At 49.0% G+C, this 12,080-nt stretch overlaps 1 protein-coding gene across 3 annotated transcripts in view; it reads right to left on the bottom strand.

The window, feature by feature from the left end:
* The window catches only part of SMPD3 (sphingomyelin phosphodiesterase 3), a 92,505-nt gene that overhangs the window by 56,255 nt on the left and 24,170 nt on the right, over positions 1-12,080 (bottom strand). The window lies entirely within an intron of this gene.

Genomic DNA, 12,080 nt, shown 5'->3' with positions numbered 1-12,080 from the left:
AGACTTAGAGAGCTGAAGTGATGTATCCCAGCTCATGCCGATAATGCTTTTTTCTTTTCACCCTTGGTGTGGCTCAAGTCCTTGGCCTGGGGCCTATGTGGAATGCCTGCTCTTTGACACCAGGTGAATGAGGCTTTGCTGGATGCACAGAGCCTGAGTTTGGGTGATGTTTTCCAGGGTGGTGGTGATGGCTGACACTGTCCCATCAGCTCACTGTGGGGACCGATTTCCTGCCCTGGCCTCCATAGCTTTGGCCACTCTGAGAGGTGAAGGCCCTGCTTCTGTCTCTGCTCCAGGATAAAGCTCCCCTCTCCACATGGGAAAGCATGAGCTGTGAAGCCTTGCAGGTGGAAGATAGTCCAATAGCTGGTCTATCCAACAGGAGGTCTCCATCATGAGGAAGGGATTGGCTCACCTGGAAGATAGTTTTGTGAACCCTGTCCTCCAGAGAAAATTATCCCTGAAGGCCTTTGATGATGAGAGGCTCTGTTTTTTCATTCCTTAATCATTCAGAAAACATAGAAAATCATTCGGCTTATTCAAAATAGTGGAAAATCATTGAGGTTTTTTCCTGTGTAAAGGTCAAACTATAAAAAGATATATGGACTCAGAACTCCAGGCTAGTCATGAAAACGTGGCAGTGCGTTGAAATGGATCCAAAAAATGGTTTAATCCTCCTCTGGAAACAGCTTAAAATAATCCCCTTTCCACTCTCCCCTCTCTGAGTTAAATTCCTGTTTGTAGGTTCAAGCACATGAAGTCAGTGATTTTTAGTGGGTAGAGCATGGGCTGTACAGAGCAGGAGTCCTGGATCAGAATCCCTGACCAGCTGCTACACACCAAGTATAAAACCTGGCATGCTCTGGTGCTGTTCTGGTGCTCTCCTGAAGGGCCTGGGGCACTTCCTGTCAAGGTCTGGGTGGGTGGACATTCAGAACCTTCTCACCATCCTAGCTGTGACTTTCCACCTGAGGTGTGGACAGATGAAGGTTGGCCCGCTGGCTATACAGAGTCTGAGGATGGTGCTGCCATACTATGGTAGAGACAGATTCCCTGCTCTGGTCTCTGTCCCCACCTCAACCACCCAACTCTGTTCCCATAGTCTAACAGGGCTAGGCTGAGTATAGGCTTGGGTGACCTGTGAAGTCCTTCCAGCTGGAAGATAAATAACTTCAAGATGGCTATTTCAACATTTTAAAAGGGCACTTGGAATTTCACTGCTTTTGTGAAGCTGAGCAAAAGAAGGGAGGACAATAGGATATTTTGAAAACAGCCTGGAGAGTAAAAGCCTCACTTTCCTCTTTATTAATTCAGAACTTGGAGGAAATCTGTGAAAGTATCTTTCGGAATATAAGAAATGTCTGTGACTCTTCTTTAGCAAGGCTTGACCCGGGCTCAATTATATGCAGTCCCACCTGTAGGGTAGGCTCAGCCTGGTCTCTCCCACACTGAGCCACCCACTGGTGGATAGAGGAGGGGGTTTGGGAGATGGAGTCAGTCCTAATGCTAGGTTTGGCAGTCAGATTTCCTGGTGGGAGACTCTGGGCCTGGGAGGCCCCACAGGTAGGAGCCAGTCTTCATGTCCTGGTTTGTGTCCAAGCAGGAACAGAAGGAATGGCATGCACAAAGACTTGTAGGGGAAAGTGCTGGCTCTTGGCTCTGGCCAACAGGGCATGGCATGAGATGAGGAAGGCTGGCAGCAGCCAGATCCTGCAGACATCAGATTGAGTGACATGCTCTGATTTGTGTTCTACAAAGGCCACATGGGCTGCCGGGAGGGGAAGGCTCAGAGGCAGCAGGGCCAGGAAAGAGGTGGCCTTGGTCACCCAGGGACATGGTGACAGCAGGCAGGAGATGATGAATCTGGAAGACTGATGGACCAATGACTGGTGTGACAGTGACAGTGAGAGGGAGTGGGCCTAGCAGGGGGTCTTTCAGGCCCCTGGCTTATGCATTGGGTGGATGCTGAGGCCTCATCTGAGACAGAATGGGTGCTGTGGGTTTGGGCATCTATGATGAGTCAGAGATGGGCAGGTGACAACTAAGGTGGCTAGCGGACATCCAGATGGATCCATGAGAACATGGGCCATGAACTGTGCCATTAGGGAGAAACTCAAGCCAGAGGCTGAAAAGTAGGCAAGGGCATCCCACAGGTAACACCCAGAGAGTGGATAAAATCCCATGGGGAGAGTTCAGAGTGAGACCCAAAGAGGGCCAGGAAGAAGCTCCTGGAGTCCCTGACATTTGGGTTTGTGGAGAAACCCAAGGAGTGGGCAGAGGGGTGGCTAGAGAGCATGGAGTGGGTCCCCGAGGCAAGAGTCCTTGGGGGTCAGGCAGTAAGGGGATGCCTGAGAGGCCGGGCTCATCACTGGGTCAGACTGTGGGGAATTCTGCCCGTTCAGCAATGCTGAGGGTCTAGCTGCAGTTTGAGCCAACTCTGCAGTTTTGCAGATGGTTTGTTTTCCTGGACAGAAGGTTCAAAGCAGGCTTCCCAGGCATTTTCAGATCTGTCTACGGAAACGTTAACCTACGGCTTAAAATTTCTTTCTTCCAGTACCTTTTTAATTTAGGTAACCTGAAAAGTGTAACCATGACTACTGTGTTTGTATTATTTTAATATTGACTTTTAAAAATATAGCAAAAATATATATAGCGGATGCTTATTTTAAATGTTAACATGAGGTTCTATTTTACTATTCATTATACTCTTCAGATGAAGAATCTAATTTAAAAAGATCTACAAATTTCATATGTAATTTGCAGACTCTTGAAGAGTCTACCTCTTCAGCTTTTTTTTTTTTTTTAGGTTACAAGAGACTTGTTCTAGATCCTTAGGTATTTAATGTGACATACTTTGCCTCACAAAGTAAAAGAGAAAGGGCAGTTTTTGGCTCCATTACAAACAGCTTTGCCCCCAAATGTGTCCAACGGCCTGATTTAGTATTAAAGCTCTGAAATGATTGATTATCCATTAGGGTAGCTATTTAAAGAGTTCATCACTTCAGATTCAAACTGACAACATCTGCGCTGCAAGGGCTGCTGGGAGAGCCGGGCAGAACCAAATGGAACCTGGATGGAACTGTAGATTCTGCCTTCTGCAAGACTCTGAGACCAGACCTCTATGAAGGACAGTGACAGGTTGCTGCTGCCACTGTGCCTGTAATCAGGTGTGTGCCAGCGCTTCCTGCTGGGCCCAGGCCAGGGAGAACTCCTGTGAATGAAAACTGACATGGGTCATGGCTCAGAGCCCGACCCCTTCCCCTGCTCTAGACCTCACCCTCTTCCCTGGTCTCCCCATTGTTCCCTGTCAGCCCCTTCCCATCTCCCTCTCTCTGGGGCCTCAGACCCTGAGTTGTCCCAGGCTTCTACTTCCCATCCCACTCTTCCCTCCACAAATCATTGCCACCGCCCAGCTGGGTTTGTCCCTAATCCCTCCTGACCCTCCTGTCCAGAATGTTACTGGCAAACCTTACACAATCTAAGGCCGTTGTTGTCTTCTAACCCTGGCAGTTTCCCTCTTAACAGCAACATCAAACTTGTTCCCTTATTCTGCCTAGTCCTTGTATGCTCAGCAAACAGTTTATCTTGGCAGGTTCACCAGGAAGTAACAATACTGCTAAAGCCAGGTGCTTTGTGGCACTTTTATTTCTGAAGCTGTGTGAATGTAGGTAGGTGTGCCTTAGGTGAGTGTTCAGTAGTTTCCAGGCTGAAGTTATTGTCACCCATGCGGCCACTGGGGCTTCAAGCCCTATCTGTCTGGTGGGTCACAGCACAGGTGTGTCAGATCATAGGCCATGCTATATTCCAGGGGCAACTTGGCTGGTCCTGAGGCTTGTCAGGTCCAGGTGGGAGGCCTGTGTCGCTGGAATATGCCTCAGTCCCAGGAGAGCTCTGTGGCTGGAAAGCTGCTTCCTGATTGCCAGGGCACTCAGTCACAAAAGCTGTAGCCAAGGGCTCTTTGGGGTGGCTGCCATGGTTTCCACTTAGACCCTGTCTTCAGGGCTGGTGTACCCATCTCCTGGGCACTGGGGACATCTCACAGCTGTGTCCCTCCCTGGGCATTGCCCTCAGCCGAGGCAAACTGCCTCACTCAAAATTAAGCCCTTTCCGAATGATTGGCAGATGGGGAGGGGGTACCAAGGCCAGGTCCCTTGGCCCCCATCTGGGACAACTCTGAGGGGCTATCTCAGCTCCTGAGTTCCCTGTAGAACGGCCGAGGTCTCATTTGCACCCACAGTCTGGGTCTGTTTCTCCATCTGCCTGATCCTGCCTTCTTCACTTCCCTGAACTCATCAACAAATCCGCACACACTCAGACCAGGCTATGACAGCTGTCACGGCTCAGCTAAGAGGGGCTGGGTTGATTGATAGCCTCTTACCCACTCCAGAGCCACTCTGGCCCTGCTGTGCTGGGGCTGCTGACGAAGCCCCCTCAATTGTTCTACTGTTACTCTTTTATTGCATTCAAGCCTCCCTAAGGAGCCACTTGAGAGACATTTGTTTATTTTTGAACTTGGACTTAGGAAACATTGTGCTTCTTTAGGACTTTGGTCTGTGTTTGGATTGTGTTTATGATATAAACACAAACAAGTGGGGAAGAGATTGGGCTTTCTTTGCTTTGGCTGCTGGGAAGCTTGGAGACCAGTCCTAGACCTACGCGCTACTAGACAAAGATGCTGGTACCTTCAGAGTTCCCTTAATGTGCCTTCCTTGCTATTGTTCTTTGTGCTGTTTTGCTATATCACACAGCTCCCTCTGAGCTGCCTCAAACCCTGCGTGGAATGAAGTAGGGTATAAATGAGTAAACACATACATACAGCCATGGGGGTGTGGTGTCAGACAGACCTGTCTGCCGGTTACCAGCTCTGGGACATTTGCCAAGTTACAACTTCTCTAAGCCCTAGTTTATTCAGCCAAGGAGTGGGCCTGATGCCTGCATCACATAATTATTCTGAAGAAAAATACAACAAGCACATGCCTGGTACATATCAAGTGCTCAATAAATGGTACACATTCATAACAACTTTTTATAAAATCATGTGCTCTCAAGAAAGTGCCCTATCATGTTGCCGGATCTGCCCCCACTCCCTTCCTGTTGTGTGCGGGCTGTCAGCCAAGGTGCATTTCTGGCTTGTTGGGTTTCACTTTCTCATGGGAGAAAGATGCCTACCCAGACACCTGCGGCTCACAGCAGACGGTGTGCAGCAGCAGAAGGTCCCGTGTAGATGCCCACCGAGTTCATCCAGGCAGGTAGATACATGACTCAAATACCCACAAGAGAAATGAGCACCTACTTGGCTGGAGGAAAACTTAGACTCTATGTAAATGAAGCCTCCATAAAATGAAAAAAAAAAGAAAAAAAAAAGGTTGTAGATGAGAGATGGGTGATGAGTAATTTAACTAAGACGATGCAAATCTAGGCCTTTGAATACTTTAAATATAACCATCTGATATAAAAAGAATTGCACTAAATTTTTTAAAGTAGAGAGCTTTCCTAGGGTGAGAGACTCACTTTCCTGATAGGGACATATTCCCCAAAAGGCAAATGGGGAAGGCAAAGAACAACATCCATGTTGACATCACATCCCCCTGCAGGCAGCAGAGGAGGATTCAATGCATTTTATAGTCTACACTAGCACCCCATATACCACACATTACCTTGCAAACCAGTTTGGATCCCATATGAGAACAGAGAAGCCCATTTCAAATGGTAGGTAGCTTGGGAAACTCTTTTGTTCATTTCTAAAGTAAGCCTGCCCTTGGCTCTGTCTCCTTGTAAATGTCAGGTGGGCCTGAACCATAGTCTTCAGCTTGTCTAAAGATGGATCTGGACTTCCTTGTCCTTTTGGGTGATGAGAAGGCCAGAGCAGGGAACCTTCTGTATGCTGGGTCTAGAATGGGTCTGCTAGGTGTATCCTCCTAGAGGGGAGAGAGGGATGGTGTGAATGCAGGATGCTGAGGAAGGGGACAAGGACAGGATGGAGAGAGTGTGGCATGAGGGCAAAGCTGGGTACAGGGCAGGCCCCAGTATGGTCTATTTGTAGAAATAGGCCTCAGGAGGAGTGAGAGGGATGAAGAAGTAGTGGCTAGGGGCCACAGCTAGTATCTGGCTGGGCTATCTAGTCCTGGAGGGGTAAGGGATGCTGGACCATACCCTCTGAGGCTGGTTTAGGAGGGTCGGGGAGTCTTGGAGGAAGCTGCCCCAGAGCAGCTATGGCCACCAATGAGACAGGAAGAAGTGAAGGTTGATGGCCCTTGAGCCAGGGTCCCACTGCAGGGACTGGCTGAAGTTCTGGAACATGGATTGAGCACATTAACAAGACTGAGGATTTTCGGTCAGGTCTCTGGAACCTTCCTTTGGGGGATCAGCCAGTGCAGGAGAAACAGGTGATGGCTGGGTGACCAGGAATCTACTGCCCTATCACCCACAGGCAGCTCACTGTATATCACATGTGGGGACAATGTCCCCCTCAATGCCTAGCCTGAGGGGCAGGGCAGGATGGGGATGCAGCATCCAACATCTGTTGACTGCTTTTCCTCAAATCCTGTTACACATTTCCTTGCATCTCCAGAGTTTTGGTGAGTGAGAAAATCCATGTACTTCACCTCCATCTTGACAACAATAACTTTCTTCCCTTCCTATGGAAAATAGGGAGAACCCTCCTCACCTCCAACATAGCACAGATGCCCCAGGGCCTAGCTTCCATGAACCCCATGTAATGATGATGATGAAGATGACAACCATAATGAAATCTTACTCCTAAAATGAGTATAATGACACTAATGATAAAGGCAGCATCAGAGAGTGGGGGAGAGAACAGACTTTGAAGCCAGACTGCCTGAGTTCCAGCTCTACCTCTCACTAATTGTGGGAACTTGGAGGTCACTTTGTTCTTGGGCTCCCTCATCTGTAAAGTGGGAATCAGAGTAGCTGATTATTGGAACATGTAGTATCCTGAATAGCTATTGCTGTTTTTTTTTTTTTTTGTTTTTTTTTTTTTTTTAAGATATAGGGTCTTTCTTGTCACACAGCCTGGAGTGCAGTGGTGTGATCTTGGCTCACTGCAGCCTCAACCTCCTAGGCTCAAGCAATCCTCCCACCTGTCTCCCAAGTAGCTGAGACCACAGGCATGCACAGGTTTTGCCATGTTGGCCAGGCTGGTACCGAACTCCTGACGTCAGGTGATCCATCCGCTTCAGCCTCCCAAAGTGCTGGGGTTATAGGTGTGAGCCACCATGTCCGGCCATTATTCTTATTACTAATATCATTACTATAGGCACCTTTCATATCCATTTCATTTGAACCTCGCAATCCTATAAGGAAAAAGGTATGATTGTTATTGTCCCACTTTGCAGATGAGGAAATTGAGGTTCAGAGAAGTTGAGGGACTTGTCCAAAGACACTCAGCCTGGTATATGGAGCCTATATGATCTTCCAGTTGGCTCCCTCTAGCAAGGCTAACAGCCTGGTTACCCAGGCTTAAAAGGGATGCTTCACCATTACCTGACAGTCCTCCCATTATCCCTGCCCAGCAGGGAGGGGCGTTTTATTGCCTCAACTTAATGCATGGGAGATAAGGGCCAGGTGAGTTAAGTGGCTCCTAGGCAGGCCTGCCTTCTCTAGCTAAGCTGCTTTTGAACCATCTGATCAGGACTACTCTTCAAAATCGCAATTTAACTGCTGGGCTGCATCCATTGTTCTGTGCGTGGAGGCAGCTGCCCCATAGGCCACCTCACTTGGTGCTGTCACAGTGATTAATAAGGGTATTCTGTGTTCACATGAGGCCTCTCAGTCAAGGCCTCAGAGCACTTTGTAAGCATTAATTAAGCTTCATGGTGGTGACTCAGGTAGGTGGGGGCCCTGAACCCACTTCAACATGTCTTCAGCTAATGCAGAGAGAGACCAAATCGCTCCCTCAGCAAGCTATGGCCTTCAGCTCATCCAGGTCCTAGTGGGCATTCTCCATCCCTGGGGTTTGGCCGAAATCATTTGTGGAGAAAAGACTTCCCCTCTTGTCCTTCCAGACTTCAGAACAATAACCAGCACTCAGAAGCCACTCCCATTTGAGTCAGGACCAGGCCAACGGCTCTGATGGGCTGGGCTCTACCTGATGCTCATTCACTGGCCCACCTGGGTTCACAGCCAGAGACCACCAGCATGTCGGCACCGACTGCCTCTGTACACAGGGGCCCCTGGAGTCAGGCCCGTCCCTGCAACACCATCTGCACAGTATCCCCATCCTCCCTCATCTGCTTCACCCCCATTCCCAGCTCTGCCTTCGCACATCTGCTACCTGCTTGCTGTGGCTCTGTCTGGCGCTTGTGGAGAATGGCAGAGACTGTTTAACTCAAGGTAAAGAGCTTGAACCTCCACCCAAGGATGAGGGGGAGCCACAAAAGGGAGAGACGTGGTTATATGTGTGCTTTGGAATGACAGCACAGGAAGATATGTATGTGGGGTGGGGGATGAAGAGACCAGAAGCAATGGGGCCAAAGCCAGCATGGCAATGAGCCAGGGGGACAGACTTATGACCAACCTGGCAGTGTTTGTGCAAACCACTCCCCCAGTACACCTGAAAAAGCCATGTCCGGTAAAACAATTAAGTCCAAGTCCCACTCCCTCACTCTACCACCTCCCAGACACATCTCTCTGACTTGGCTAGGGAATGAGGCCTGATACTCATAGCTCGGCCTCCATTCCTAGCCATTGACATTCCAGGGCACCATTGAGTTAGACCCATTAAAAAGTCTAGGGGTGGGCATTGTTTTTCTTCCCTACTTGCTTGATGAAACCAAGGCTTAGGGGTCCAGTGGCCTGCCTGTGGTAGACTTGATAGTAGCCCCTGAAAGACGTCCATATCCTGATCTCCAGAACTGGTGAATATGCTACTCTATGTGGCAAAAGGAACTTTGCAGGTGTGATTAAGTCAAGCAACTCGAGATGGGGGGAGAAGCCTGCATTATCCAGATGGGCCCAATGTAACGACAAGGATCCTTGTGAGAGGGAAGCAAGACCGCTGAAGGCAGAAGAAGAGGATGACAAGGAAGCAGAGGCTGAAGCTTTGAAGATGGAGGAATGAGCAAGGAGCCAAGGAATATAGGCAGGCTCTAGAAGTTAGAAGGAAACAGATTCTCCCCTAGAGCTTCCTGAAAGAACATCAGCCTGCTGATGCTTTGATTTTAGCTCAGTGAAATTGATTTTGGGTTTCTGACCTCCAAAACTATAAGATAACATATTCCTCAGCATCACCAAACTACAGCAGAAATCCTCAGAAGGAGGTGGAATTTATCCTAGGTGAGGAAATATTGTGATTCTGCAGAGGCTCTCATGGAATCTGAATTAACCTCTTCCCTTGCCCAGAACTGGGAAAGCCATGGATGGGGGGCCTGGTTCTCATTTGAACTGTGATCTGGGAAGGTGCTTGGACAAGATAGACGTATAAGGCCCCTGAGCAAAAAGCTGGAAAAATGTGCAGGAAACAGAGTATAATAAAGCGCTCAGAGGAGGAAAAGAACATTTTTCTGTTGTTGAAATAAAAAACAGTACAGGCCCAGCTGCTTGGAGGCCTCCAGTCAGGTGAGAACTGGTGGTGAAGAATTCCACCTCCCACTGAGGGGTTGTTTAGTTTGATGATGCTGAGGGTTTGGAGAAAAGGGGAGGGAATTTTCTCCTTAGCCACAGATCTGAGATGACTGCAAATTGCTTCCCATGCAGTCTCCTTATTTTAACCTCCAGGGAATAGTGGGCGAGTTTCTGCCTCCCCTGGGTGTACCTGCTGCAGAGAAAGAGGTGGCACGTAGGCTGCTGGGAGATTCTGGGCTGGGCTGCACTGGTTCTTTCGTTAAAGTGAGGAGGTTAATGTGAGGATCTCTGAGGTCCTTCGGCTAAAATGTTGCAGTCTCCTTGAAAAGCGCCAGTTTCCTTAACCATTGTACATATATACAGCTCCAGCCTGATTTAGAGGATTTTAGTTGTAATGGTAAACTTTCCCACAGTCCTCAGCGGGGGCTTCACAGTCATTTTCAAAGTTATTAGCTCTGATCTTCACAACAACCTAAGAACAGGCACTGGTATCACCTTATTTTACAGTTGAGGAAACTAAGGTTCAAAGAGGTGAAGTAATTGGTTGAAGTTAGCATCACAGTCAGGATTTTGACCCAGGTTTTCTGGTCTCCTTGTCACCTCCTTTATGGCACAAAAGGGATCTCAAAGATCATTCCCTTCTTGTGACCTTGCTCTGAGTCACTGAAGATGCTTCCTGGGATTCCTCAGAGAGTTACTTACTAGCTGCTATGGTTTGAATGTGTCCCCCAAATTTCTTGTGTTAGAAACCTAATCTTCAAACTCATATATTGATGGCATTTGGAGGTGAGGCCTTTGGGTGGTAATTAGGATTAGTTAAGGTAGTTAGGGTGGAGCTCCACGATGGGACTGGCGGCTTTATAAGAGGAAGAGAGATCTGAGCTGGCATACTCTCTGTCTCTCTCCATCTTCTACCATATTATGACACAGCAAGAAGACCCTCATCAGATGCGACCCCTTGACCTTGGGCTTCTCAGCCTCCAGAACTGTAAGAAATACATTTCTTGTCTTTCTAAATCACCCAGTCTCAGGTGTTCTGTTACAGCAACAGAAAATGAACTAAGACACCAGCAAACTGGGTTGAGTCTTTTTCTTCCTAGTGATCTTGTTCCTGAACCCCAGATCTCTGCTTCAGGCTTAGCCAAGGAGCCTAGGACCACCTTATTTTTTACCTACCAGCAGGTACTTCCTAAGCTGGGCACTATTCCAGACCCCATGGGGCACTCTGAGCATGAAAGAACAGACTGGCACAAGTGAAGCAAGTTGTGGAGGCTGATGTGGGTGGTTCTGGACCCGAGCTGTGGCTGAGGAGGGGTGATGTCACCCAGCAGAGCAGTGCTGGGGAGATGGAAGGTCTGGAGGCCTCAGTGGGGGTGAACAGTCCACACTGAGGGTGGACATGGCCCAAGGTGACCAAGGGCTTGGCCTGTGGAGGTCACCTGCCCAGTCTAGGCCCTCCCTGCACAAAGCCCAAGGAGTTAGCCAATGACCAGGGCAGGCTTAGCCAGGGGGCCTAGGTGGTTGTAGGGTGCCAGAGGGTCCTAGGCCCCCTGGCTAAGCCTGCCCTGGTCATTGGCTATGGGGACAACAGTTTCTCCTGAATCCTCTCTTTGGCCAGGAGTACTGCCATGTCCTTGCTCCTGTGTATACATGGCAGGATGAAACTATCCTAAAGATACCATCCTGAAGCTTTGAATCCTGAACTCCCAGCCCCAGCATTAAGTCTGCCTTTCTGCCTTCTTCACTTGCCCCTCCACAATGGGGCTGCAGGGGCCGCAGGGGGAATGAGCATCAGCAGAGACCCTTGTGACTCCTGGGCACTGCCTGCAGAGCTTTGGTCCTGTGTGCAAGGGCCTGTGGATCATGGTCAAACAGTCAGGCCCTCAAGTCATGTTGGGCCTGACTCCACAGTGACCTGGGAAAAGTAATTTTACTTCTGAACCCCAATTCTCACATCTGTAAAATGGAGGTAATCATAGTAGCTGCATCATACGACAGCTGAGGGGATGAAATGGGAGAATCCACACAGAATGGTTCAGCGCCATTCCAGGCATCAGCATGCTCAATAGATGCTGTGGCATTGTCCTGCAAAGTTCCTGTCTTGATGACTCTATTATAAACCAGAAGAATGTTCTCTCTCTCTCTTTTTTTTTTTTTTTTTTTTTTTTTTTTTTGAGACGGAGTCTCGCTCTGTCGCCCAGGCTGGAGTGCAGTGGCACGATCTCGGCTCACTGCAAGCTCCACCTCCCAGGTTCATGCCATTCTCCCGCCTCAGCCTCTCCGAGTAGCTGGGACTACAGGCGCCTGCCACCACGCCCGGCTAATTTTTTGTATTTTTAGTAGAGACGGGGTTCCACCATGTTAGCCAGGATGGTCTCGATCTCCTGACCTCGTGATCCGCCCGCCTCGGCCTCCCAAAGTGCTGGGATTACAAGCGTGAGCCACCGCGCCTGGCCTGTTCTCTCTTTTTTTTTGAGATGGGGTCTCACTCTGTGACC

The sequence above is a fragment of the Nomascus leucogenys genome, chromosome 2, assembly GCF_006542625.1.
Source record: "Nomascus leucogenys isolate Asia chromosome 2, Asia_NLE_v1, whole genome shotgun sequence".
In the NCBI taxonomy this organism is placed as follows: domain Eukaryota; kingdom Metazoa; phylum Chordata; class Mammalia; order Primates; family Hylobatidae; genus Nomascus; species Nomascus leucogenys.
The sequence above is the reverse complement of the archived record's forward strand: the minus strand, read 5'-3'. Positions and strand labels throughout refer to the sequence as shown.